Raw genomic sequence first — 25,144 nt, forward strand, 5'->3', positions numbered from 1 at the left:
TCTCTGTCTCTCTCTCTGTCTCTCTGTCTCTCTTTCTCTCTCTCTCTCTCTCTGTCTCTCTCTCTCTCTGTCTCTCTCTCTTTCCCTCTCTCCCTCCCTCCCTCTTTCTCCCTCCCTCTCCCTCTCCTTCCCTGTCTCTCTCCCTCCCTTTCCCTCTCCCTCTTCCTCTCTCTCTCCTTCTCCCTCTCCCTCTCTATCTCCCTTTCCTTTTCTCCCTCTCTCTCTTTATCCCTCTCCCTCTCTCCCTCCTACTCTCCTTCCTTTCCCCATCTCCCCCATGCTCTTTCCCTCTCTGTCTCTCACTCTTTTCCTCTCTCTGTCTCTGTTTCTCTGTCTCTCTGTCTCATTCTGTCTCTGTCTGTCTCCATATATATGTATACATATACACATACACACATACATATATTGATAAATGTCTCTATTTACATACACCTATATATAAAATTAAATTTCTTGGGCAAGGTGTCTGACTTCTGTGGGCCTTGGTTTCCTTATCTGTAAAATGAGGAGCTGGGCTAGATGGTGTGTAAAACCTCTTCTGGCTCTTCAGTTCTGTGGTTACAACAAAGAGTAATTCTCAGCCAGTAAAAATGTGTGCTCCACATCAAAGTGGAAAATCATTTGAAGAAGGATTCAATGACTCCTTTGGTCCTCTTTTCCTTCCTCTACTCTTGGAAGGTCTGGGATTTGTTTGTATTATCATTACTTTTGCCTCCATTTCTATTTTCCCTTTTCAAATTATGGCCTTGCATCAAAATCTCATATTAATTGACCTCTCTGGACCAAGAGCTAAATTGCACACACTCAAATTCTGACTTTATGGAATCATAAAGTTATAGATGAGAAAGGCCTATTAGGTCATGTTCTCCCCTCTTTGCTACCACCAAATTGTTCCCTGATGTTAGCTTTCCTCTTAGCTAGTTTTAAATGTCTTTAGTGATGCTGCAATTCAACCACAAAAAATAATAACAACAATATTCCTAACAACACTGCATTGCAATGACAAGTACCTTTATTTCAGGAAGTTCACATTACACATCAGATATTCTGACAGATCCTACCTTTGAGTCAATTACTCCACAAGAGTAAAGTAGATCCTTTGGGATGCATATTTCCAGTAGGACAGGTAGTTCTTAGTAAATGGTATGCTGGCAAGCCATCAGAAGTGGAAAACATTAAATGGTAGGGACCCATGTATCTTATGAAAAGTTAATTCATTTCCCAAAGGTGGCTACCTCCCAAATGTGAAATGTTCAACTCCTAAGTGAAAAATAGCCCAGATTTGGAAAACTATTCTGAAGGTTAGTATCACTCATTTATATCTATATTTTTACATATCTCAAATATCTAAATTAGTAAATATTAAAATAGAATTTACAGGAAATATTGTCATGCAAAGAACACCACAAATTTGATTCCAGAGCTACAGACCTGCCAATCTTATCCAAGATCAAAAAGAGTCAATCCTGAGTTCACAAGAATGCTTCTTAAGGGAAAGATCTAGTTGACTGATTTTGCTGTTTAACTGACTGTTAGTCTCCTAAACAATACAATCTTTTATGTTTTAATTCTCCTTGTTGTAAATATTCCTAAAATGGATTAGCCCACTTTCCTACCTTAGAAAGTACACTAATGAAAAGAAAATCTTTGATTGAAGATATTCCAATGCCCAGGGTTATTCTTGCTAATATCCATTTTCATTATATAATATATAGAAAGTGAAGACTGTCAAAATACATCAGACTATGAATATGTCAGAGATCAAGATGTAGATGGTATAGAAGCTTTGGGCTGAGATCCAATTTAATGGAGATTGTTAATAACCAATAATTATAGCTATTAAATTAATTTCAGCTCACCTCAGTTTCTTCCTTATCACTCTTTTCTTTCTTTTTCCATTGAATCCTTCAGGCTTTGTGTTGCTGCATTCTACAATATTTCCATATCCTTTCTCCCCAACCCACCACTGAATACTCATTCATTCTACAATTTTCCCTCTTGCCCTTCCTTTTCCATTTATTTTGGCTTCTGTAGTTTCAATTCTGATTTTTCTCCTAAACTCTGGGCTGGTATTTCAAGTAGTCTGGTTGACAGTTCATTTGACTGTCCAGTGAGAACCTCAAGCTTAACATGTTCAAAACTGAGTTTTGCTTTCCCCCAATTCTTTGCCTCTTTCTAGCTAACTTATTTCTACCAATGACATCATCATTTCCCCCAGCCACTCATGCTCCAAACTTCAGGGAGATTATCTCCTCCCCTTACTTCTCCATCAGTGGACACATCCTCTCATTTCTATGCCTTCAGCATCTATGCCATTCCTTCATTCCTATTGCCACCACCACCACCTGAGTACAAGCCCTTATCACCATTTACCAAGATTGTTAGCATAGCTTCTAAACTGTTGTCCCTGCTTTCTGTTATTCAGCATCTTCCTTTTTGATGAATCTTCACAAAATATTATAAGATATAAGAGGGTCTATTGATTATCAATTTACAGAATATCAGATATGGAAATGAGCCTAACATTCATCTATTACAACAGGAATCTGTTCTTGATAATACCTCATCAAGCCTCCACTTGACAATGTTCAAAGTAAAGGAATTTATTGTCCATTGAAAATGCCAATACCACTTTTGAATAGATCTAGCTATTAGGAAGTTTTTCATCATATCACCTCCAAAATGTGTCCTCCCACTTGTACTTCTAATCCTGTCACCTGAGGATGAGCAGGACAAATACTCGAACACAGCTATCATGTCACGCCATCTTCTCTTCTCCAGATTCTCTAAATCAAAGTAAAGTCTTAGTACATTACATCTACCTAGTAGATTACAAGATGTCTCCTAGTTTACAAACAAGTATTATCTGTGAAAAGTTATATTAAACACTTTGAAAATTTTAAAACGTTATATGAATTTCAGTTGTTATTTACTGATATGAAAGCGATGATGGTGGTGGTGGTGGTGGTGGTGGTAGGGACTTTGTCTTGTCTTTATTTCTTAACCAAAGCATGATAAGGCATTCTCCACAAGTAAGTACTTAATAAATATTAGTCGAATTGAAATGAATTGGTTTCACCAATCAGTTTTATTCCAGCACTAACAAGACCAGGTTTTTATAGCTCCTTGGTTCACTTACCAATCATAACATCCTTTCTCAACCCTGATTACACAGTTGCAGTCATGATGGAATGAGAATGTGGGAAAGGTTAACAAATTGATTTATGTTATGCCATGCGAAACCCATGCTTTGCATGTTACTTCCCATATTGCTAACATTGGAGGAAGGGGTTAGTGATTGCAGTAGAATGAAGACAGAAAGAATAGCATGTACCACAAACACAAATAGCCTTAACCCAAGTCTAGCCTGTAAATAATTACTTTACTCTGATCTTTTCCTCTCAGATTTATACCTTCCTTGCTCCTTAGTTTCCCTCTTCTCCTATTCTCATCCTTTATCCACAAACTTTTAAAGAATCATAGATCTCAAGGACCTGGGGAGTAGGGACACCTCAGGAGGATGGAGCTAATGAGCACTAATTAATCTTCTACTGTCTGCCAGGAACTATGCTAGAGTGTTTTACAAATATTATTTTATTCCCCCCAAAACCCTGGAAGGTAGGTGACATTATCTCCATTTCATAGTTAAGGAAACTGAGACAATCAGAGGTAAAGTATAGTTGCACAGAGGTGATTTTGAACTCAGGTCTTCCTGACTACAAGCCCAGTATTTAGTAGAGTGTGACACCTAGCTAGCTGGCTTGGAACCATCTAGTGTAATCCTTTCATTTGACAGATGCAATTCTTGGGGATGAAAAATTAAGGGATTTGCCCAAGGTCACAAAAGTAGTGAGAGAAGCTGAAATTCAAACTGACTCCAAAGGAAATGTTCTTTCCCCACCATCATGATGCCCTAAGGACTTTCAAGTAAAATGTGGAAGACTTACCCCATACCTACCAACCTCCTTCCCTTGGTACAACTGATAAAAATACCATGTTCCATTATGATATGCATCTTGTTGAACTAAACTCTTATATTGATCGTTAAATTTCATCAACATTATTGCACATTTTATATACTCTCACAATATATGATATTATACTCATGCAAGAACAGAACTCAGGTACCTAATTGGATTGTTCTATTAAGAAAATCTCTTTTTCCTGACTACTCACAGGTTGATAAATGAATTAGACCTAGATAGTTACATTAAATATTTGTGTTATAGAATAATGGAGCTTTTAAAAAGGGAGAAAATTGGGATAAAAAGAGTATTAACTATTGAGGAGCAAAAGGATGAACTTTTTTTAAAAAGCAATCAGAGTTAAGTAACTTGCTCAAGGTTACACAGCCAGTTATTTCTGGGTGTGGTGCTAAGTATCTGAGCCCAGATTTGATCCCCAGGTCATCCTGACACTGGAGCCGATGCTCTTACTCGCTGTGCTACCTGGCCATCCCTAGAATGAACTTTTATAACCATGAAATGCCACTTCCTTTATGTTGTCTCCTGTTTATTCACTGCTTCTTATTCTGTTGTTTTGGGTTTTTGCCCCAGTTATGCAATATTTAACCTGCATGTTGTGAATTGCACAAAAGTGAGAATTTTTCTTTTCAAGATAAGATCAGCACAAGCACATTTCTTTCTTATTTTTCATGAGAACATGAATTGGTTAAATGATTCAGCTGCCTCTGAATGTGGAATAGAATTGAGTTCTGGAGGAAAAAAAATTGATTGCCATAACAAGGTCTACTGCTAAACTGAACATATGTTGCTCATAATGTCACTTTCTAAATCAATGAAATTATCATTATAGAACATGTCGACAAATTAGACATGTAAAGTGCCGGCTGTATGTGGGAGAGATGTAATTTGGCTCCATAAAAAGAAATTAAACAATAAAATATCAATGACAGATGTAGTTAGCTAAAGGTTTTGAGGTTTAAATACCAATTTGTTGGGGGGAGAGGGAAGATTATGTAGACCAAATCAGGGTTCCAGATAAAAACACCAACCTTCATTGTACAAGAAGATTAAGCTTTTGGACAAGATATTTGAAGACCTTAGAAGTGTCCTTTATTTAAGTATACTGCAAAGGTCTTAAATTTGCCAGATCTAAGAAATAGGGGGAGGTTGACTAGATGAATAATAAAAGTAACTGGATATTTCATTCATTCCTGTGATCTCAAATTGTGCACTAGATTAGAATTGATGAAACCACGCTCTTTCTCAGCAGAGTTGGTTTCACAAGTTTGCCTTCTGCCTCATTCTTCCGGAGTGTCCAGTTAAGAAAGACACCGGTTCTCCTCTTACCAGCATAGGTTAATGATTCCTAATGATAATTATATTGTGTCATTTTTCAACAGCCTTGTACGTAAGCTTGAAAGCTTGTTCAGTGCATAATTGTTGTTGGCAAACTCATTGCTTTCCCACTCAAAATCTCTACTATGCGGACAGTAAAATTAACAAAAAGCAATCTTTTATGCTGTTCTCCCCCTAGTTAATGCAGACTGGTCTTAGGCAGTACCAACAATTATTACTTCTGACTAGTCTAGAAGTTTGAAAGGGCTGATGGAATTTTGTCAACTGGAAGAGGGTTAGAGAAGGAAAAGTGTAAGAAGAGTGGCCTTGAAAGAAAATCGACCCTATCTTCAAACTGGGTTAAGAAAGACTATTCTAAAATATAGAGAGATGAAATTCAATTCAACAAGCACTTATTAAACATTCATTATGTGCAAGCTTTCTGTGCTCATTCCTGGAGCCTTCTACCTTTAGAATAGTTTTCCACTGATAGATTTCACTGGGAGATTTCTCAATTTTCCATTCAGCCTTCTTCCATATTACAAACCTATGCCAAGACACACACACACACACACACACACACACACACACACACACACACACAGTACCTAGCACATAGTAAATGGCCTTTTGACTTGACACACCTATCTGGAGATTTGTGTAACCAAAACCTTCATAGGTTAAGATTGTTCCTCCCTCCCCTACTTGCAACTACCTTCCTCACATTTTTAATAGACAATAAATTTTAAGAGATCTAGTACCTGTTGCTTATTCTCTAGGTTCAAATTCAAATCTAGAAAGAAAAAAAGGCACTCACACTTAGGTCTTTCTATGTTGAAGCTTCTAAAACATCAGATTCTCCTCCACTGGCTGCATAGATACCCAGATCAACAAGAACATACAGTAGGCCTACAGTATTATTGTCTGAAGTCATTGAATTGATAATTCCAACACATTGCACATAGTGATGAATCATGAGAAATGACAAGATTGTCTGGGGTGAGAAAAAGTGGGGGGTCTAAAACAACTGATATTTCCTGTTGAAAAAGTGTGAATAGATCATGTATTTGGCATCTGTTAGGGAAATATGCAACCTGGTATTTTTAAAAAGCAGTGCAAAATGAAAAATAAAGAATGTAATATGCTTAAGTTCCCATTAGGGGATCTTCATCTGTCAAAATAAACACTACAAAGAACAAAGCCTTTTTAAGGGGCTATCCCTCAGTATATAGCAAATACATATACAACATTCAGTATGTGTCCCATTAAGTTTACGCTTAATAGAATTCTGTGATAGCACAACTTACCACAATACTCTGACTTACCAACAGAAACCGAGAGTAAAGAGTATTAACTGTATAGCAGGAAGTCCCACAGAGAAATGGAACTCCTGGAGGGCTGGATGGAGGGAGCCATATTCCAGTATGCAGAGTGGGGCTAGGACAGCAACAGAGCCAATGGTGAAAAAATGAAAGTGAGGGATAATTCTGTGCAAGTATAAACCAATTAAATAAGTTTGAGAGAAAGGGGTCTCTTGGAATCCATAACTTTCCTAAAGGGTTTTATTAAAAATGGGGCCAAATCTTCCCCTTCCAGCCGCCAATTTCTTAGCAGAGGTGGGGAACTATGGATGTAAGACACTGCATGTAATGTCAGATTTTTGATATGGTTGATTTTGCTGAACTGTTTTTCTCCTTCTCCTTTATCCTTTATTATAATAATTACTCTCTGGGAGGTGAAAAGGAAGAAAAATATACCTGGAAATGGAGGTGATGTCAAATCAGAAGATATTAATTTTTTTTTAATTGAAGCTGGAATTTGAGGGGGAGGAGATTTTTAAAATGAGAACAAAGTGTAATCAATCTAGCAATGAAACTATTGAGGTCATACTCTCTCTAAACGGCGGGAAGGAGGGAGATACAATTTCAAAATGGATGATGGAAACAAAATATGCTTTAGTTACAGGTCATATTCTAAATAAAAGTTTCTAGATGAGTTGGAAAAGAAATACGGTGAAAAGACAATTGGACTAGAGTAGTCAAGAATCCTGGGGCTCTAATACTGATGTGATCAGTGAGTTAAATACAGCACTCTTAATCTCTGTATATTTTAGTTTCCTCATCTATAAAATGGGCATAATAGTAACAGTTGTAATCCCTTAAGGTTGATGTGAGGGATTTTTAAACTATATATTAAATGGATTTGAGCTGTCATAATAAAAAATTTTTTGTTTTGTTCTTTTATGTCTACTAAATGGTAAATTCCTCTGCAGAGGGATCTTAGGATCAGGATCACAGACTTCAGGGTGGAAGAGACATAGGAGGCCAAAATCTATCCTTCTAATTTTACAGATGAAGAAACGGAGGTTTGGAGATGTTTTAAATATGTTCAAGGATAGAAATTGAACAAATTATTTAATAGTTCCAGTGTGAGAGACCATTTTGATAGAGTATTCCAACATTTAAGCCATTCTTCCTTGTGTTTAAACAAACTTTAAAGAAATTTTCTTAAATGCTACATCTTAGGTCAACATCCTGTTGTTCATGTCCCTGTAGATAAGGTAAATATTTGGTCAACATGCTCCTCATGATAATAATTCTTGTACTTAAGAATTATTATCACCCCTTGGCCTTTTTCCTGAATTAAACAATTCCAAATCCTTTAAGCTTATATTTGTAAGTCTATTTCATAGCCTTTTATTCATTCATTGCCCTCCTCTGGGGCTTCTCCAATTTCTCTGTATCCTTTTAGATGTAAAGGGACCAAAGCTAGAGATAGGACACAAATAAAGATGAAATCATTGAGGAATGTAGAAGCCCCCTCCTCCCACCCCTACTTTTATTTTGTATAGTTGAATTCAATTCAAGAAAATATGTACTATATACAAAATATGTGCCAAGTGTTAAGGAAAGATTTAAAGTCCGGGGAAGATGTGGTCACCGGCACCATGGAAATTAAAATCTAGTACATTTTCCCAGAACTTCTGCTACTACACCCTAGTCTAGTTTTTTTTTTTTAATTATGTCTAGGTATTTTGGCCCACTGTGGAATTCAGACTACTTTTCTGCATTGCTCATATCTAAGAATTCTTTTCCCACATTGTATGTTTTTCTTTGTTGTACTGGAACATGGACTGTTCCATAGAAATATTAAGTTAGAATATAGGTAATGTGCTTAATGTATACAAATCACATATCTCAATAAATTATATATGGGTATGCATGCATACAGGAAGCTAGTTGGCACAGTGGATAGAGCACTGTACTTGAAGTCAGGAAGACCTGAGTTCAAATCTGGACTCAAAAACTTCCTAGCTGTGTGACCCCGGGCAAGTCATTCAACCCTCTTTGCTTCCATTTCCTCATCTGTCAAATGTGCTGGAGAAGTAAATGGCCAAACACTCTAGTATCTTTGTCAAGAAAATCCCAAATGGGGTCATGTAGAGACAGACACAACTGAAACAACTGGACAACAAATGCATGAATATATGTAGGCATAAGGTCATATCATCCCATGTGAACTAGTTATTCTGCAAAGGAAAGTTGTGCTAGTTAGAAGGAATATTAACTCTTCCAATCCAATTGGATCCTATGAATGATCTCATCAAAATCATTTAGTAATTACCTATCTTAGGCTACATTCATATGCACTCACTCACTGAACCAACATGTTCAGATATTTTTGTTGTTATTCATCTCAATAACTGTATCCTGTATCACTGACTAGATTGGTTATATAATCAACTTGATTTGGTCATTAGGAGTGCTAAAAACACTGTATTACATGTTCTTTCATTTATTTCTCTCTGTCTCTCTCTCGCACGCACACACACAACACACACACACACACATACACACAAACACACTGACTTACTTTCCAACACTTCCAATGACCAAATCAAGTTGACTGTGCAACTAGGTCTCGATTAGTAAGAATAATGAATCCCCTGAAGTAGTCATATATATTTAATTCACTATTTATAGAATATAATTATATAAAAGGTAGTAATTACTTCCAACCCAATGGAAATATGCAGTATGAATTTAAATAATACATTCACTTCAGGGAATTCATTATATGCACTAATCAGGACCTAACTATATAAACAATTCAGCTAGTTATAGATGACTCAGCTATTGAAATGATCAACAACAATGAAAAATCCAGCCATGAGACAAGGAAGTGATTACCTGGGGACTCTGCCCACAATGCAGTGATACTCGCTAAATTATTTCAAAGTGATAACTCTATTCCCTTCCCTCTCCAATCCATCTTCCTTGCAGCTGCCAAACTGATATTCATAAAGTAGAAGTTTGAGTATGTCACTCCTTTGCTCAAGATGCTAGGGTGGATTCTTATTTCCAGGATGAAACATAAACTCATCTATTTGGTTTGGAAAATCCTTCCCAAGATGGTTTCCACCTACTTTTCTAGACTTACTCTCCTTTATACTATTTTTCATTCCAGCCAGTCTGGTCTACTTCCCCCATATAAACATTTCATGTCCCTTCTTTGTGCCTCTGAACAGGCTGTCAACATGGCTAAAACACTTTCTTCTCCTTGTCTGCACATCTTAGAATTCATAGCTTCCTTCAACGATCAATTCCTGTACTAAACCTGTCCTGTTTCCCTCATCTCAGACACCACTGTCCTCATCTCCTTCCAAGAAATTGCATCATATTTACTTTGCATCTATTTTGCAATTACCTATTTGTATACATCCTCTCCACAACAGAATGGAAGTTCTTTGAGCATAGGGGCTATTTCATATCTGTCTTTGTATCACCAGTTCACTGCCTGGTACATTGGAGAAATATACATGTTTGTGATTGATTAAAATGGATTAATTCATAATACCCTACTGGACTGGAAAAGTTAATGTACCTTCCAAAAAATACAACTTAATATCGAAGAGTAACATACTCATACAGGATGATCCAGCCTTATAATTTCATTATAAATAGCTAATTAAAAATTAATACTAAATCTCAGTAGGCTCTATCACAAATAAGCCATATGTTGTCCTGAAATGTTTATCAAACCTTGGCACTGATTTTTCACAATAAATGGCAAGACCTTTTACAGAAAAATAAGTATATTAGAATAGTAAAATGTTAGAGCTGGAAGGGAATGTAGAGGTCATTAATTTCTAATATATCAGATTTTTTATGTTTTTTTTTTGTTTACCCCATCCTGTTATTTCTCAAATGTTTAAAGGTGGCAAGAATAAGTTTCCTTATGGGGTCTGTTTAATGGATTGTGCATTGTACCTATAATTCTCTCTAATCCTCTGTTTTAAAAGGCTATGAAGATTTAGGAGGTTCTTATACATTATAGTATATCAGCCTTCTGTCATCCCAAGTGTGATAAACATCTTTGCATGAAGAATTACTAAGTCACATAAAATGATGGATCTGGGTATCTCCCAGAGAATTATGTCTGCACATCTCTTTCTTATACCATCTTATGTTCTCCTTGTACTTGGTAATGTATTTTCTTCCAGGATTCAGACCTAGCAGAAAACTGTCAGCTGCACGGGAGTTTTTACTTTCATCTCCCTGTTTTTCTTCATTTTAAATGCAGTACATTATGTACAGCAAGTAGAATTCATTAGCAGAGCCATTCAGACAGCCTTTAGCACTGGAAGCTCTGTGCCCTCTCCCAACACATACTCCCCTGAAAAATGGCCCTGGCCTCCCTTTTCCTTTGTGTATTCTTGTATTTCTGTGCCCCCTACTGAGAGTGCAAGTTATATGGGAGTGAGAGAAATTGGGGTAGGAAAGGAGAGGGAAGACTAACTGGGTGCTATAGATTAGGCACTGCCTTCTTTCCACTATTATATCATTAATAGGAGGAAAGGAATAGAGAACTTCAGTTGAGACTGTACTTTTTATGAGAAGACACATTGACCTCTTACCCAAGTTTAGGCCTGAGGAGTCTATAAATAATAGATTACCTTATTTTAAAATTTAATTTTTTGTCAGTTAATAAAAAATATATTTATAAATCTCCTACCTCACCCCTCCCCATTGAAAAAAGAAAAACAAAACCTTTGTAACAAATATGCTTCTACAGGTCAAAAAAATCCCCACACTAGCCATGTCCAAAAAACATACACCTCAGTCTGCCTCCTGAGTCTATCACCTCTTTTTCAGGAGGTAGATAGCATACAGGGTTGTATCAGAACCAGCTCCAACTGGCCAACTGTTAAATTTTTAATATGAGCATTTACACTCAGAAATTGGCACAGATAAAGGGCTTGATTTATTCTTTTGCTGATTATCTAGACTTCAAAAAGTGTTGAAGAAAATGATAATAATGCAGATATAACTTAAAAGTGTCACAAGTACATTTTCCCTACCCAAAGGCAGTTGTTAAATATGTACAAGCATGTATTTGGTAGCATGCTTCAACCTCCAGTCCTCTGGAATTGTGATCGATCACTGTGTTGATCAGAGTAGCAATTTGTTTTCAAGTAGAATGATTTTTTTAAAATATTCCTGATATTTGGATGCCTGTTGAAACTAGTCAAGTTTGTGATTTACTACATAGAATCCATTCCCCATCCCAGATAGTTCCCTGAGTGACAATATCAGACTCTAGTGTGAAGGTTCTTAACTTGAGTCTTTGAGCCTCCATTAGATCCATAGATCAATTTCAGGCAGTCCATGAACTTTTTTAAAAAGCATTTTGATGCATTTCAAAGATAATCTTATGTGTTTTATTATATACATTTTTAAAAACATCATTCTGAAAAGAGGTCCAAAGTCTTTGCCAGACTGTCAAAGCATTCCATGACATAAGAAAAGGTTAAAAATCCTTTGCTTCAACCAGTCATCCAGCCTGTTATAACAACCTATAGACAGGCAAGCCTAGTGGGAGACATCTGTACAAATTCACCCCGATGGACATACAGATAGAATAAGATTCACCCCTTAAATCCCAATCTTCTAGAAAACATACTACAAAGAATGGTAACCCAATTTAAATGAAACGATCAGAAGGCCATAGAACGTACTGACACCTCACAGGGTCTTGGCTACTGTTGTAAATCTGAATCCTATCCTGCCCTAAATCACAACTTCTACATGGCAATGGACTATTTCTTGTGTTGTATCGTACCAATGTAGCGGGTATAATACAATAAAAGTATTTTTCAATCAACATAATGACGGACAGATGACTGGTAGTATGTAGCCTGTACATTTGCTCACACATACATCTCTATGGTATTAGAGGCAGGTAGGTGGTATAATATGTAGAACACAGGGCCTGGATTCACATTTAACACTCAGATACTTATTAGCTATGGAATCTTTGGTAAGTTATTCAACCTATTTGCCTCAGTTTCCTCATTTGTAAAATGGGGATAATAACAGCACCTCCCAGGGTTGTTGTGAGGATCAAATGAGATAAAGTGTTTTGCACAGTGCCTGTACATAGTAAGTGCTATATAAATGTTAGTTTTTATTATTTTGTATTATGGGGAGATAAAAGGGTTATCTTTCCCTACTCTAAGCTGATGTACTTAATATTCATAATCCTTTGGTTTTCCTACCCTCTTGTGGCAAAACTAAAAAAATGACTAGTGTCATTTTCATGGGTCTGATTCACTAAGCTATTAATATTGCCCATACCCGTTGAAATAATATTGGTGATTTGTTGTTGTTCTTCAGCCATTTCAGTCATGTCCAACTCTTCATGGCCCTTTTTAGGGTTTTCTTGGCAAAGATAGTGGAGTGGTTTCCCATTTCCTTCTCCTGCTCATTTAACGGATGAGGAACTATGGCAAACAACATTAAGTGACTCACCCAGGGTCACACAACTATTAAGTGTCTGAGGTCAGATTTGAACTCAGGAAGCTAAGTCTCCCTGACTCCAGGCCCAGTGCTCTGGAGCCGTCTAGCTGCCCTTATAATCACTCTAATTCTATTTAGGCTCATAATATCATACACCTAGAACTAAAAGGAACTTTAGAAGTTATTTGGGTCCAACTTGATTTAACAGATGAGGAAACTGACATCCAAGGGGTTTAAAAATTATTTAAAGTTACATAAACATTAGCAGAGGTGGGATTTGAATTCAGGTCCTCTTACACCAGGGCATGTGTTCTAGCCACTAGAACACTGATGTTCAAGTCAGGTCTGGCTGCAAAGTTGCCCAAGGGGATTTGGTAATTTATGTACAAAAGGACTACATTATATGACATGCTCTCCTCAAAGGCATTCCTAGTAATTTATACCCAAAGGGAAGTGCTTTATAAAGCAACACTGTACTTCCTATTCAATTAGCAAAAGACTGAAATGTGCCTTATCTAGAAATCAGAAAGGAACATATATTTCTCTACTAACCTCCTTAATTATGAAGAATTAGGCACATTTTAAGTCAGTTTAATTTAATTAATTTAATTTTTAATTTAATTTAAATTGATTAATTTAATTAGTTTTAATTGCTTTTTGTATTGTTTGTCTAAATTCTAAAAGCATTCAAAAGCTCCAAGATGCCATTATGGAACCAAAGACAACCAGCAAAAAGTTTTGAAAAGTAGACTAGTTATAAGTTTACACAGGATGAACATTACATAAAATGCCTCATTATTAAGAGTGGCATAGCTTCCCACACTTTTTTCTCCAGGCATCCCCCAGGCTCATGACTTTTTTGTTAGGTCATTTTTTGCCCAGATTGATTGAGTAGTTTGGTAGAAGATGGAATAAGTGAATGGAAATACATATTTGGTGATGATCTAGAATGGCCTTTAGCTCCTCTCAATTTATCTGTTCCTTGTGGAATTATGAAACATTTAATTCAGGCAAAAGGATACCTTATCAAAGAGGGGCCACCATGTGGTTAGAGATGATGGAACAGAAGTTATCACTGGTAAAGTCTGGATATTTAAAAATTATTGCTAGTGTATGGCCAATGTATTAAACTGATAAAAGAAATGGGACAGGGAGGATGGGGGGTATGGATGGGAATCACACTCCTACCCCCCCCCAAGCAAGTTTAAATAAATATTAAAGACAGCCTTGAAAAAAGGTCACTGATGGATCTATTAGGAATACAGATTTAGAGCTGAAGGGGACTTTAGAAGCCATGTAATACAATCCCATCATTTTACAAATGAGGAAACTGAGTCTCAGGGATGTTAAATGACTTGCCCAAGGTCACATAGTTAGTAAGTAAAAGAGGCAAGGCTTAGACGCATTCCAAAGTCAGACTTGGCTTCCCATTCTCCCATGTAGCTTTAGAATTGCTGTGTATTCATAGGGTAAGTCTTTGTCTTTCCAATCATATGAATGCTTACAGTTTGTTTTAGTACTTAGTACCATGCCTGATATGCAGTAGGTGCTTAATAAATGTTTATTGAGTGACCAATTTTATGTATAAGGATTTTTTAAAACCAGCTGCTGGAGCTACTTCCTTTTCCCCTGATCGTTCCCTGTTAGTAAGTACATTCACACACCACCCCACCCCCACCCCCAAAGCACAGGGAATTAGAGAGATTGTCCTCAGTTTGCTAAATGTTTCTGGAACTATTCCAAACTTGCCCCAGGGCAAGATATACAGAGTCCCCCATTCTTGGTGGGATTTACAGACCTATTAGCAAAAGGCAAAGGCTGAAAAAGATGCATAAAGTAGGCTCCAAAGCATATATTATGAAGTCATGGTTCAAAATATCAATTCTGAAAATAGTCTGCAGCATACAGATCAGATATTCCAGACTTTCCTTTCATGATGTCCACTGCTGAGTGCATCAGGAGAAGGTATTTCTGTTTTGCAGATTCCTGTGATCATATTCCCTATAAAAGCTCTAGATGATCTTTTCCAATTAGCTTAGAAACTTAGGGTAGCTTAGAAAACCCATGTAATTCACTGTTGATTCAGCAGGTAGCCTCCAGTGGCCTCAAAGGTAGGCTTTAGAGATCAAAAGACTTCCTCCAGATGATGGTATTAAGGCTTTTTTTGATGAAAACCCAAAATGACCAGGTACAAGTATATACACTTGGTGTATTTTTTTCTGTAAAATGTTTCATGCTATGCAGCACAGATAAAAGGGTGCCCTTTGAGAAACTAAGAACTCTAATCTCTTAATGGATATATGATTTCTGTCCATTCTGATCCCTCATGAGAAGATACCATCTGCCTCTTGCCCAAGATCAGGCCTGAGGATTCTTTTAAAGGAGAGATGACTAGAGAGTGGAAGAATTTTTCAATGAAACAAATGCTGTGGGTTCGTTTTGCCCCTTTCCCCCTCTTGTTCTTTGCACTTCAGTGCTAAGATCCTTTTTGTTTTAGTATTTCCTCCTGTTGTTTGTCCCTGTTTGCAGTTGTAGTCCTCTCAGTGACCTCTTAACCTGTAGGTGGTTGCTATGGAAATGATTAATGTATGACAAACTGAGGATTACCACTATTGGTTAGGCATCAGCCTCACCGTATGAACTAATAACATATATCCTATACAAAGTAAATGTTTCAGTAAGAAGAACATGAAGCAATGGAAACACAAAAACAGGATGAGAATCTTGGTTTCAGCTCAACTACATTTATTTAGTAACTTTGGTTATTTCCATAGATTTCCAGAGGATTATTCCAAAATGCTCAATGTTGAGGAATGCTTTATTATATATTACCCCCTTCATGACATTCTAGTCTGGCCAAACTGGCATTCTCACCTTCTTTACAAGCCACCCTATCTTCCTTCTTTGTGCCTTCCCATGGACTGTGTCTCATCATCTCCCTCCTCACGCCTTCTTCTTAGAATGCCTAGTTAATGGACTCTCTGTGTCCGAGCCGTGTTAGAGCCTTCTGAGCTCATATTGGTCGGATCACACTGTCAGATGGACACACTATACCTGACTCCACCATAGTGATGTCATTTTGGTCCTCTTAGGAAACAAAACCAACCCACCAACCAATGGAGCTTTCAGGGCTCAGTTCATGTATGACATGATGCTTTTTCAGATCCACCTTCTCTATAGTATTTTCCCCCAAAGAAATCTTGTATCTACTTTAAATCTAATCTGTGCTTAGAGATACAAATACAAATATATTTACACACAGCTATTATATGTATATGCTAAGCTGCAGTCTCCTTGAAGGTATGAACTACTTTCTGTCTTTCTGTTCTCAGGATCCGACGCACAGTACGTGGCACATAGGAGGCAATTAATACATGCTCATGGATTAATTGCTTTTTTTTTCTTTAATAATAATAACCCAGGTAGAACCATAGATTTAGAGCTAGAAAGTACCTCAGAGGTCATCTGACCCAAACTCCTCATTTCGCAGATGTAAAAGTGCATTTCACAGAGAGGCAAAGTGTCTTACTCAATGTCGCAAAGTTACTGCTATGTCTCTAAAGCTAGGTCTTTTTCCATTTTTCCACAGGGTAAAAACGAATACAGTGTTGTACTTAGAACAGTGAAAATAATCCATATCAGACAGAGTATGGGGAAAACATAGGGCCATATGTAGTCAGTCAATCAATAAACATTCATTTAGTGCCTACTATATACTAGACACTGTGCTAAAGTGCTGGGGATATAAAGAAAGTTAAAAGACAGGCCCTGCACTCAGGAAGCTTACAATCTAATAAACCCATCATGCAAACAACTATGTACCAACAAGTTATATAGAGGATGAATTGGAAATAATCAATAAAGGGCAGGCATTAATATTAGGGAGGACCAGGAAAGGCTTCCTGTAGAATGTGGAATTTTAGTTGGGGCTTAAAGGAAACTAGTGAAGCCAGGAGGCTTTTCCCCTGGAAAAGGGAGAGTATTCCAGGCATGGTGCATATATGGGGAAGCTATATGATACAATGAAGAGGGGGATACTGGGCTTAGAGTCAGGAAGGCCTGAGTTCAAATTCAACCTTATGCCATGACTAAGAATAAGAATCTGGGCAAGTCACTTAACTTCTGTTTGTTACAGTTTCCCCAATTGTAAAATGAGGATAATAATAGTAACTACCTCCCAGGTCCTTGATGAGGATGAAGAGAGACAGTATTTTTAAAGCACTGGCCCAGTGCCTGGCACATAGTAAACACTAAATAAATTCTAACTATAATTATTGTTATTCTTACTATTATATGTTGGAATATATGTCCCAGCTAACAGTCATATCACTTATACCTTCCACCAGCAGTTCCACAATATTTAAAACCCATTTTCCCCTATCAATGAATGAATTTCTTTTCCATTTGAGTTCAAACACAATCAGCATTATCTCCATATATTAAATTCTTTGAGTTGATTTAACCTCTTGAGAAGATCTGCTACATGATTCACATTTGCAATAATCGAAGAATGAATGAAAAGTGTATTGATAAGCTGGAGAGTATCCAGAGAAGGGTGATCAGTATAATGAAGGACCTTGATTGTATGTCATATAATGAAAGGTTGAAGAAACTGGAGATGGATGTTTGGTCTGATGAAGAGAAATCTTTTCTTGTATTTCAAGGGTTATCACATGAAGGGAGAATTCAATTTGTTACATTGGCACAAGATGGCAGAACCATGAGCAAACAGTAGAAATGACCAAAACCCAAAACTAGGTTTGAAAATGGGGGTTGGGGGAGAAACCTCTTAACAATTAGAGCTATTCAGAAGTGGAATGGCTTACTTTGAGAGGTGATAAGTTCCCCTTCTTTCAGAGGTATTTGAGCAGAAGCTGGATGTTTTGATAGGCAGTCATTTAATAAGCAATCATTATATAGCTACTGTGTTCCAGGCACCGTTCTAAGTGTTAAGGCAGCAAGGAAATGCAAAGACAACACACAAATTGTATGACTCTGTAAGTCATGAAGGGCTTTATAAATGTCTGTTCTCAGCTAATATTACATTCATATTATGAATTATTTGTAATATGTAGGGCATTTTCAAAGCATTCAATGAATTCTTTTTAATGATTCTTCTCAGTATCTCATTGATGTTGAGGTTATTTCTTTGAAATAAAAACCATTTTAGTATATCTCTATTGTAGAAAGAAGCAGTGGGGTCTAATGGAGTCAGTAAAACCTAGAATCAACTCTTGGGTCTGACACCCATTGGCTCTGTGTCCAGGGATAGAGCCCAGACTATTCAATTAATCTCTCCCTCAGTGTCCCATTTACCTCTCAAAGACTTTAAAGTATAAAAAACAGATGACCATCTGTATTGATAGAGGGAGTTTTCTTTTCAGGAATCCCCTATAGCAGGAGTTCACATAATGTAGAAAGAACCATCTCTAGCCATTAAAAATCATTGTAAAGAACTCATTTCTTAGATAATTCCTAAATAGGTATGTGTATAAATGTTTGGTTTCAATTTTGTTTTTCTTTTGGAAAGTCAACATACCATAGTGTATAGAATATTGTACTTGAATTTGGGAAGACGTGTTCAAATTTTGCATTTGGCACCTATTACCTGTACAACTCTAAGAAAGTCTCATCATGTTTGAGCTTCAACTTTATTTGTAAATTAGGCACAGCAATGTTTGGACCACCTACCTACCTCATAGCTCAAGTGAAGTCATATATGTAAAGTACTTTCCAAATCTTTAAGTGACATAGAAGGATCCAATGTTATTATTGCCTACAAGGAGAGTCCACTGAATTTTCCTCTCTTCATAAAATAAGACTTAAATAAAATGCAATTTAAGTTGTGCTCATTTCAGCAATCCACATAGTTTGATGGCTCACCCTCCCAGCCCCACTGTTCACTATACCTCTTAAGGGTTTTATATCTAACTAATGATTCAGAGTCATGAGACATGAATTTCTCTGTACACTTGGGATTTCCTAGGGATACAGGAAGCCCTCATTCAGCTGGATACTGGCAAGGAACCACCCTCTTCCATCCTTCCCACCCATCTCACTCTCAACATAAACAGGAAATAAACATCTGGATCCACTCTGTGTCCAGATATAAAGTGCCCAGACCCAGCCTTGTCACCTGCCAGGGAAAAGGCATGAAATGGAGAGAAGTCCAAGGATACTATGACAGCAATGTCATCAGATGATCTGACTGCTGACATCAGGGTCAGGAGAGGCCACTCAGAGGTCTGAGTTGTGTTTTATTCCCATGGGAAAACCTTCCATGAAAGATAAGAAAAGTGTATGCTTTCTGTGAGAATCCTGATGACTAGGCCAAGTAATACTGTACTTTAAATATACATACATACATATATATGTATATATATATATATATATGTTGCTGATAAAATAAGAGAAGACAACTGCAAACAGACCTGTCATGTAGATTTTTCAGGCATCACACAGCAAGGGAGAAAAAAAATTGATAGTAGAACCGGGGTTAGAGCTCACAGTGTCTAAAGTCCTTAATCTCTGATACCCTTTTACCTTCAGCCACCCCCTTCATTGTTTCCTGAAAGCATCTTCAACATATCTCTTTTCTTTCTTTTTACGATATGCTTTAATTCATTTATTTTTTGTTCCATACACATTCAAAAATACCCCTACTCCTAGATCCATGTAAACATTTTCACATGTTCATCCAGATTCCGCTCTTCTTCTGCACCCCCACCGAGTTCTCTTTGAAGTGGAGAACTTGGCAGATCCTTCCCAGCAAAGCAGCATATTTCCTCCTGGGGTTTTGAGTTTGTATGTTGTGCTTAACCTCCTCCTAACTCATCTGCTTGCCAACAGTTAGCACAATTTTAAACCAGGTCTGCTTCACTTTAATGGGTATGCCCAGCCCAGACTAAGTCCACCTATCTTTATCCCATTTTACATCTTGGGATTGTTCCTGGCAGTCTCTGCCTAATTGAAATTGACCCTGGCTGTTGGATCATGAAGTGATCTGGGGACTGATATTCTCACCTCTAACCTGGACATATGTAACTCTTGGTAAGTCACATAAGCTCCTAGCAATTTCTCAACTATATTTAAATAGGGATTATACTCATTTCTATAGTACTTTGACATCCTCGGCTATTAAATTCTGTGTCCGCTGCCTAACATTATTAATGTTACTTGAGTTATTGTTGATATTATTTTTCTTTGACATTTGGACTTGGATGAAATACAGATGGAAATGAATATTCTAGAAAATATTTATTCCCTTATTTTGCATTTTTGCCTGATTGTCAATTCCCTAAACTGCCTATCCTGTTCCCTATGCTATTTCTCATTTTAATTAGATGGCCAGGGCAGGGCATGAATCCATGTGTCTTCTAAATCAAAAACATTTGTCTAAAGCAAATCAGCTGTCTTGCCTTTCAGCTTTCTTTCTATGTCTTTTCTCCTCAAAATCTTGCAGCAGAATTGGTCATTATGAAAAATGAACAGGATTCATTATTTACTGGGGAAAACTGGTAAAATCTCTAGGAAGTAAGAATCTGACAGATCATGTAACATGATGACATACTATTTTTGATATCATACATTACAAAATCAGTTTGCCCAGATTTGGCACACTAGGTCTGAGTTTACCTACTAAAACCATAAGAATGCCACCTGACCTGAAATCTGTTTTAAATTATGTAGCATTAGGTGAATCCACTCCAGATGAAGTTAGAGTAAGCCAATATTTTACCCAGAATTTTAATTAAAAAGTTTTTCAGGTCTGAATGAACTTAATGTTGTATTATTAATTTTTTTTTACATTTGGTATTGTTCAAAATGTGAACTACTAATATGATATGAGAGCAAGAGGAAAATCTCATCTTCTTTCTGACCTACCCCTGCTTGAAACTGGGCAAATTAAAAAAAAAACTCATGTTTTTTCAAGAACACAGGTGTTCTTGAAATATTCTTGCATCCCTTATTTTTGTTAACTTTGATGGCTTTAGATCTATGACAACATTTAGACAGGCATCAATATTTGTTAAATCAGCATTGTTATTGTTGCCATTTTTTTTTTGCATGATACTGTGTAAATCAGAGCTAGGTTTTGAATGAGAGAACCTAAGTGTGAATTCCAGCTGTGCGACTTACATGCATACATGACCTTGGGTAACCATTCAAGCCCTCTGAGCCTCATTTTCCTTGCCTGTTAAATGAGCAGGTTGGACTAAAACTTTTCCAAAATCCCTTACAGTTCTAAATGTATAATTCTATGAATGCCCAAATTGACTAAGTATTACCTATCATTATCAAATCACATTTGTAAATTATTCTTGTTTGGTAAGGGCTGAATATTCTAAAGCATAGTTCCTGGAATCAGAAGAATCAGAGTCTCAGTGATAGATAGAGGGGCAAGTGGAGTACATAGCTGGATCTGTTTCTAAAGAGCTTAGGAACAGCTTGGTGCACATCTCTGGAGTGTTTACCAAAGCTATGTGCTGTCCTGGGATTTTTTGTTTCTTCTATAGCGTCAAACAAGTTCAGTGCTTTGTGCACAGCAAGCACTTACTAAATATTTTTGGATGATATAATTTGATTCAAGGGTAATCAAGTCATAGGGGTATAGACTTCCTGCGGTGGAGCTTTAGATAGGTGGTAAGGTTGACATGGCATTGACCCAGGGAAGAAATGGCCTACTCTTTGGAAGCCTGTAAATTGGCAGACATACAAAATTGTCCCAGAGTCACCTTGGGAGTTAGAGGATTCAATTCGAGGATGTCTCCAACAAAGAATAACTATATACATTGGTCAAAAGAGAGAGAATTCCCAGCCTCCCATCATTATGCTTCTAAGACTTGAGCTGTGCAGAAAAAGCTGTTGTGGCTAACTGCCTTATTGTGTGTGTGTATGTGTACGTATCTATATGTATATGTTTTACATGTGTCTATGTATGTATATGTTATATTATGATTAATATATATGTTCAATAAATAGTACCCTATAGTTAGCAGTCAGTTAATAGTGTTCATTGAATGTTAACTTTATTATAATGGGCATTTTGGACATAGATTATATATGTGTATATATATGTGTGTGTGTGTGTATATAGTATATAGATTAGAAAGATAATGATAGATAAATGTATATATTCATATATATATAGGATATATGTGTGTGTATGTTAGATATCTTTCTTCCTGAAACTTACCATAGTTAGGGCACCAATAAAGAATAAAGTCTGGGCTATTTACTTGTAATTCACTAGTAGAATCAAGATGATTATTATTCATGGGATAATTTATCATTTTTAAGTGATCCCAGGAAGAATGCACAGAAGCAGCCTTAGTAGGAGGAAACAAAGAGGCTAGAGAGGAGATGTGCTCAACCACAGGGAAATAAATGAGTGGACTAGCATGTGGAATTGAAGGAAGAGAATTAGAAAAGAGCCAGTAGGTTAAATTCAAACTCCAGTAGATTTGGATGAAATCCCAGTCTTTTCTCTGTAACATATGTAACTGGCTGTCCCCCCAAAAAAGTCTATATATGCATTACTTCTCTGTGTGTGTGTGTGTGTATGAAACCAAATTCAATGTAATAAAATTAAAATTCAGGAATCACAAGGTGACTTAGTAAAATCCCATGCCTCTATTCCTAGCCCTGGTGATAAGGTGAAAGAATATAATTGTTGTCACCTGTCTGTCTGTTGATTTATCATTAATTAGGGTGAGAATGGGCTAAGGTGTCACTGAGGCTGATTGATGCAGTGAGATGCTGTTCTAAGTTAGTTGCCATGGGTGAAGATAGTGAGGTCCCTGGAGACACTAAATCCCTTCTTATTCCAGCTCAGACTTCAGGGTCTATAAAAATCAGATCCCTTTGTTAAAGACTACGAGCTCTCTCACACATACACATACACACACACACACACACACACACGCAAAACTACAAAAATAACAAACATTGTTTCTCAAAATAATTGTTTCAGGATTTCAAAGATTTTCATAAAAGTCTAAAAAAAAATCCTTGAATATTCTCTGTGCACTATATCGAAGCCAGTGGGCTTAAGAAGCATATTTTTTACAAATATCTTGCATCTCTGAGAACTATTATGTTAAGGTGTGTTGAATTTGTAGGTACACTCTGAAGAATTCCATGTTCACTAGCCACTTTGCTATTTTGACCCATAAGCTATTGAACCAAATGCAGTCTTGTATTTTAAGAGGAAGTTTTGTCTTTCAAGAAAGACCAAACGATGTTAGAGGACAGCTCCGATACAAACGAGCTTCAAAATGTTCAGGAAAATCTGAGTCAGGCATGGTTTCTGTTTGGAAGATGGGTACAGAATTATACTGTAACTCTTTCAGGTGCAAAATGGGCTTCTATAGTCAGAGGCATCATAAATGTCAAGCATTTTGTAATTAAATTCGGACGGGTGCTTTTGCCCATGTCTGCTTTTATAGCTTTGTAAGTATGGCATCCCTGCTAATGAAACCAAGGTACTGGATTCACACCTTCTATGACCCAGTTAAATTATCTTGGGCTTGTGGCTACAAATTGCAAGCCCACCTTTTCCAGCTGTCTCACCTATTTGTGACACTGGTCGGTCACAAAAAGAATTGGGTGAGAGTGTGAATGTATCCATGCAAATCTGTCACCACCCCTGGAAAAACAATTCCAAAAGCAGACCCTAGTCATTGCAGGTTAGGTTTATCACCTTCTGTAAGGAAAGCATAGCACATTTTCAATTTTGTCAAGGCAAAAAATAATGTAAAAGTTGAGCAAGAAGTGAAAACAATCAAATGTGCCCTTGCTGCCAATACTTCCTTTCTACGGGGTGTCTCTCCTGACCTTCTCTCCATCTTTGATTAAAGTTTTAAGCACATTCACAAATCAAATGAAAGCAAACAATGCTGCCAAGAAGGATATGCCAGTGCTGTGGATAATGATATGCTCAATTCTTGAGATTTATGACTATCAGTTTGCACCTAGACACGAAAAATTTCTGCCTGTAGATTGTTTTTAGTTCAGCTACAGCTGAAAAAATTTGAAGGGACCAGGAAGAAGAATGTCTTCCTAAAATGATCTGAATGCGTGCTGAGCCAGGGAAAAGATGCCCCACCTAGGCACCAATGGGGTGATGTACAAGAAATAGGTTAGGCCTAGGAGCCATGCCTTGGGTTTTGTCCAGATATTCTCTAAATGGGTCATTAAAGAGTCACAAGGACCCCATCTTCCCCAGAGTTGGTCAGAATCCATATCATTCAGGAGCGCCATTCAGTCATTTTCACAGAAAAAGCTGTCTTCACCATTTTATCTCCTCTCACACTCCTCAAACCTTTGTAATCTGGCTTCCAACCTCATCATTCAACTGAAATCACTCTCAGTAAAGTTATTTTAGATTTCTTAATTGGCAGATGTGATAGCATTTTCTCCATCCTCACACATATACATATATATATATATATATTTTTATCTTTCTGTTGAAGTCAACACTGTAGATTACCTTTTCCTTTCTCTGAGTTTTCATGGCATGACTTACTCCTGATTTCTGGACTATCTGACCTCTCCTCTTTCTGTCTCCTTTCAGGCTCATCAGTCATATCATGCCCCTTCACTGTGGGATTTCCCCAAGAATCTGTCTTGGATTTTTTCTCTCCTCCCTCTCTATTAACTTTCTTTTCTTTGCCTTTTTGGAGGGCAATTGGGGTTAAGTAACTTGCCCAAGGTTACACGGCTAGTGTTTTGTTTTTTTTTTTATGTGGGTGTTAAGTGTCTCAGGTCGGAGCCGAACTCGGGTCCTCCAGACTCCAGGGCTGGTGCTTTACTCACTGCGCCACCTAGCCACCCCTATATTAACTTTCTTGATTATCATATAAGCTGCTATTGTTTTATCATCTCTATGTCAATGAGAAGTAGGTCCATATATTCAGCCCATTCTCTCTCCCAAGCTTCAGTCTTACATCAGAATTTGCCTTTGAGATATTTCAAACATGATGTTCCAGAGACATCTCAAACTCGACAGGAGAAAATGAAAATCCATTATCTTTTCCTCAAAAG

At 37.1% G+C, this 25,144-nt stretch overlaps 1 protein-coding gene and 1 long non-coding RNA gene across 3 annotated transcripts in view; one reads left to right on the forward strand and one right to left on the reverse strand.

Annotated features, from left to right (window-relative positions):
• LOC138175832 (uncharacterized) overlaps positions 1-25,144 on the reverse strand; it is a 92,438-nt gene that overhangs the window by 15,001 nt on the left and 52,293 nt on the right. The window lies entirely within an intron of this gene.
• The window catches only part of LOC138175830 (CUGBP Elav-like family member 2), a 696,702-nt gene continuing 691,506 nt past the window's right edge, over positions 19,949-25,144 (forward strand). For both annotated transcript variants that reach the window (XM_069106367.1, XM_069106368.1), the window contains exon 1: positions 19,949-20,149. The gene's annotated coding sequence lies outside the window, so the exon portion shown is untranslated. The remainder of the gene's footprint in view (positions 20,150-25,144) is intronic.

The sequence above is a fragment of the Petaurus breviceps genome, unplaced genomic scaffold (genome assembly GCF_028583685.1).
Source record: "Petaurus breviceps papuanus isolate PSGF00001 unplaced genomic scaffold, PetGlider_PUasm1.0 79, whole genome shotgun sequence".
NCBI lineage: Eukaryota > Metazoa > Chordata > Mammalia > Diprotodontia > Petauridae > Petaurus > Petaurus breviceps.